The sequence below is a fragment of the Corylus avellana genome, chromosome ca4, assembly GCF_901000735.1.
Source record: "Corylus avellana chromosome ca4, CavTom2PMs-1.0".
NCBI lineage: Eukaryota > Viridiplantae > Streptophyta > Magnoliopsida > Fagales > Betulaceae > Corylus > Corylus avellana.
In genome coordinates, this window is record NC_081544.1 from 10,370,257 (window position 1) to 10,375,645 (window position 5,389).

Consider the following 5,389-nt stretch of genomic DNA (forward strand, 5'->3'; position numbering starts at 1 on the left):
GTCCGTTTGGAAGTGCAATTTTAACAAGTGCGATTTTAAAAATTGTGTTTTTAAAAATTACGTTTTTAAAATTTATACTTTTTAAAATCGTACAGGCGTTTGGTAAAACATGCTAAAAAATATTTTTTTATCAATTGAGTGTTTGAATAACACTAGTATATAATTGCAGTTTCATGACCAAATTACCAATAAAGACATTTCTTTATAATAGTAAAATAACTAACATTGTATATAATAAAAAATACAAAAACAATCCATCAAATTAAACTAATAATATTTATCAAATTTAACTGTTACATAATTCACCAATAATTTAAATCAGTACTTGATAATTGCTTATTACCCATTAAAAATATATATAAAAAAAAAATTATCACTGTTTATTACCCATTAAAAATATATATATATATATAAAATATCACCAACTGTTACAGTGCAATATCCATTAAAAAATAAAAATAAAAATCCATCACAAATTGTTACTGTACAGTACCTTTATAAAAAAAAAAAAAAAGAAAAAAAAAAAGAGAAGCTATAAAAAATCGTCACTGTGCACATCACTATGCAGTGCACAGTGACCTGAGAAAAATCATCATCTTTGTCACTATACAATTTTTTTTTTTAAAGAAAAAGCCTCACACGGTTACTGTACACGCACTATCACATTATTTTGCGTGTACAGTGATCTATCACTGCATACTATGTTGGATTGTAGATCATTATGCATGTATGGTAATCTAAATAAAATTTTAAAAAACAAAAAAAAAAAAATCACAACTTTACTATGTAGAAATGGTTGAAGAATATAAACGCAAAAAAACATAATAATCATACAAACCACATAAAATAACACCGAACACCAAATAGTAGAAAGTTTTACAAAAGCAAAAGAGTTATATGGAGAGAAAGAAAATATTAAGGTGAGATTATTACCTGGTAGAGGGGCAGAGAGATGGACAACAACGACACACACTGTTACAGGACGGAGAAAGGATGAACGAGACAGAGAGGATGAAGAAAAAAAAGAGAAAAGAAGGGTTTTAATATATTTTAGGGGGTATTCTTGGTATTTTTTTCATTCCCGCTCAATAAAAGGTAACTATTGCGCCAAATATATTTTTAATAGAAATCGTGATTTTGCTTTAAATTCGCACTTTTTCAAATAAGCACCCTCTAATCAGCTTATGGAAATCGCAGATTTTTTTGCTATTTTAAAATTTGCGTTTTTAAAACCGCAATCCCAAACACTCTAAAATTGCGATTTGGTTTAAAATTTCAGATTATTTTTTTGAAAACGCACCCTAAATATTGCACAACCAAACATAATAATAATAATAATAATAATAATAATAATAATAATAATAAAAGAGAGAGAAAATTATGCCATTGTTGTTCATTCTAATAGGGATTTCAGTGAACTTTGAGATATTGAGACATTGCACGTTGAAAATAATTGGAAGCTTCATATTTATGTGCTAGGTTCACTTTAAACTGTTTTCAAACTTGTGATGCCTTAGCATGTCTTTTGTAAGTAATTAAACTTTGAGATTTCAATTCATTGTGAAGCTGGAGTTTACCTTTTTAAGCTTGCTAACGAATAAAAATCATGGTCTCGAGTTTACCTTAATTTTTAAATAACATGAACTCCTAGATGATGTTTATAGGTAACATTCCTAGAAAACCATCACGAGACTTTACTCGTCCTCTAGGAAATTCCTAGGGGTTTATAAGGCTTGTTGCATATGCTAAATGCAATCGTACATCCCACGAAAGATGGATTTATCTTTTTATTTTCTATTTTTCATTTTGTTTTTAGTTTGGTATTGCTAAGGGACTAGCAATATGTAAGTTTGGGGGTGTATTAAGTGCCAAAGTATTCATATTTTAGCCCTTAAACTTATATGTGTTAATTCCTTAAGTATGTTAATTTGTGCTATTTTAGTTCTTTTATGTGTTTTTCATGCTTTTGTAGGCTTTTGAAAGAAAATGAAGTAAATCTGGAAGATTTGGGCTCAAATAGAGAAAGTGGGAAAAGATGGAGCCCCTAACAGTGCGACCAATCCTAGGGAACCTGCGATCGAGCTCACTACCAGAGAAGACAAGCGAGTGCGGCCATGTGCGATCGAGCGCACAACAGGAGAGTCTCGATCACAGATGTGCGACCGAGCGCACACGGGCTCCGATCAATTGCACATGTGCGTAGGTGACATATCAAGCAGCGGCCAGACTATAATTCTTTCCATATTAGGGTTTTCCAACTCCCACTTGTAATAGGAGTAAAACCCTACGAATTTCCTTGGTTTACTAGTTTGTCAATGACTTCTAAAGTCTATAAATAGACCTCTAAGCCTCTAGGAATAAGTGTGGAGAAGAGAGGCACAAGCTCTGGAAAGGAACTGAAGACTAGATCAAAAGGAGTTTGGGTTTTCTTCTCTTCTACCTTTTATTTTCATTATGTAGTTTATAGTTTTAATTAGGGCTAGATTAAAGCCCTAATCATGTCTATTTATGATTGCAATATTGGCGTCTTTGCTACAATTATATTTTGGTGTATTTAACTTAATTAATACCTGTTACCTTGTATTCCTCATATGCGTTTGTCTGGCCAACATATGCATGTGGTATGAACTAGTTAGTTAAATCAATTTGGATGACCAAGTCCTGGGTTTAATAAGAGTAACAAAAGATATCCTCACCGGATTCTTGGGTTAATCAACATGGGGAACCGGGAGCAGACACCCATGCCCTAGGCCTCGTGTGTTTGTCGATTTCCACACATTTAGGCTGTGTTTGGCAAAAGTGTTGGCCCAGACATTGTTTATCAGTTGACTCATTCCATTTCCACTTCATTCCATTCCTTCCATTTCTTCCTTATCCATTCCCCCTTCTGTCCATCCACCATTCCCCCCACCCCCGTAACTTCATGTCCATGTTGAGTTTTCTCTCAAAATCCTCATCCTTGGACATCCTGTCTGAGTTTTATTTTTTTTCCTTAAAAATCTACAAAGCACCAACACAAGCGTTCCCCCCCGGCGTGTGCTCCATTCTTCACTGGTCAACCGAATCTGCCCAACTATCCCTGACACCCGATTCCCTCATGAATTTATATTCTTCTCAACAAAGAATCTTTGAAGAGATTTCACTTCCACAGAGCCACCCTATGCATAGCCATTGGGCTCTGTAAACAGCTTCACAGCTGGTTCATTTGGCGTCATGTGCACAATGCCTGGACCTGGTTAGCTCATTTCATGTATATTAGAGGCTTCGTTGCACAAAAAACCCCAGCACTCATCCACATTGCGTTCTACCGGTGTAGCCAGACACCAGTCTCAGTGGGCAAGACCTCCAGCCACAACTCCACGCACACGATCACGATTGAAGGTACTGCATATAGATAGGGCTGGGTATTGGTCGGTTAAGACCGGTTAATGGACTTATCGGTCGGTTAACCGATAAGCTATCGGTTAACCAAATCTTAACCGATTACCGACCGATAAAAAGTCTTAACCGAAAATTATCGGTCAAATCGGTAATCGGTTAATCGGTCGGTTAAACCGATTTGGGCTTTTGTGGGCTTTTTATTGGGCTTTTTTACTGATTGCTAATTGAGCCAAAAATTAATTTGAGAATTGCTAGATTGACTTTTGTGGGCTTTTTATTAGGCTTTTTTTCTTTTAGTTTATATTAATATAATAAACTCTTTCTCTTACCGGGAGCATCATCTGAGATTGCTCCATGAGCAGAAATGCAGAATCGGTTCTATTGTTCTAGCTTCTGGAAGCCCATTTCGTTCCAATGAACAAAATGTCAACCAAAAAATCAAGCTTTATCTGATTCAAAATGGCAAAATTGAAATTCTTCATTGGAAGGAAATTCGACGTCGTTTTGGTTTTAACTTTTAATAATAAATATTAAATTTTAAAAAATTAAAAATTAAAATAACTTATCGGTCATATCGGTTAACCGATAAAAAAATTTTAACTGACCGATTACTGATCGATAAGCTTATCGGTATAAAATTTTTAACCGATTACCGACCGATAACTATCGGTTACGGTTAATATCGGTTCGGTTAAAGTCGGTAATCGGTCGGTAATCGGTAATCGGTTAATCTGCCCACCCCTACATATAGATTTTTGGCTATCTTGTGTAGAAGTTTCTTTTGTTAGTTTGTTTTCCTCCCATATATAGCATGTAGTCTTCTTATGTATTATTCACCGGTTGGGTTTTGGTAGCTATTATGTTCAGTGTTCTTTCAAGCTTGAGAAATTGCCGGCTAAAGATATTTCAAAGCTTTTTGATAATCTAAGAAACCCATAAACCAGAAGTCAAAATTGTCGCATGTAGTTATCTGTATGTACTTGGATGATGGCTTATTCACATTCCTACATAGGCTAATTGCCCTTATCTTCTTGAGTGGGATTAATACCTGCAAAAAATGGATATATAATGCAGAACTTGTAATTAGTAAGCATGAAGAAAGGGAGAGAGGGAGAATAATCTGAATACCTTATAGTGGAGTCTAACCAATCCTCCATTTGGGGAGGGCACTTTGATAGATCTCTCACTCCAAAAGGATATGCTGTTGGTGGAGATGACGAGGAGGCCTGCTATTGCACCAGTTGTGGTTGATAAATAGCATTGGGAAGTCTTCAACAGTTTCTCTGCTTCTGAAACACTAAATAACTTCTTAAACAATTTCTCCAACCCACCTACTATAAGAATTTTTGCCCCCATCCACAACTTCCCTTTCACTGTTTCAGTGATGTCGTGCCCCAATCTCACTGCAGTTCTCAACATTACAAGAAAAAGAAGAAATCTCATCATTCAATGTTGTTTTGTACAAGTGGTGCATGTTCAGACTGTAGAGTGTTTGTTAATAAGCCCAAGGGAAGGAAAGCTAAAAGTAGGGCTGTGTTCACATGTTACAAAAATTGCAGGCCTTTCCAAATGTAAATAATTATTGATTTTTCTATGCTTTTATTTTATCTTCCCGCCAGCCAACAAAAAGAAGGTAGTGGTGGAAACTGATAAATTATATTGAAGTCTTACCTTAAAAAACTAAGGATTGCTTGGAGAGGCAAAGAAATTTAGGAAGTAAAAGATTTTGAAATCTTAGTTGAAGCAATAGAATATAATTACCGTGCTCTCAGAATGCATGAGCAAAGTTCCCTACTTTTTTCCCACACTTGTTCATCTTGCTAAGCACTGAATCTACTTTACCTGCAATACCAAGACAATCTTATTATTATTTAGAACGTACACCTTTGTTTTGGGTGTTAAAAGAGAGAGAAAGGGAGGCTTAATTACTCTGTGTGGATGCTGAGGGTTCAGTTGCTGGAGAGGGAATATAACATTTGGGTAGCTGCTGGTTCAGGTGAGTGTCCAT

At 35.3% G+C, this 5,389-nt stretch overlaps 1 pseudogene; it reads right to left on the reverse strand.

The window, feature by feature from the left end:
• Positions 1-4,276: 4,276 nt before the first annotated feature.
• LOC132178041 (GEM-like protein 4) lies at positions 4,277-5,389 on the reverse strand (annotated as a pseudogene).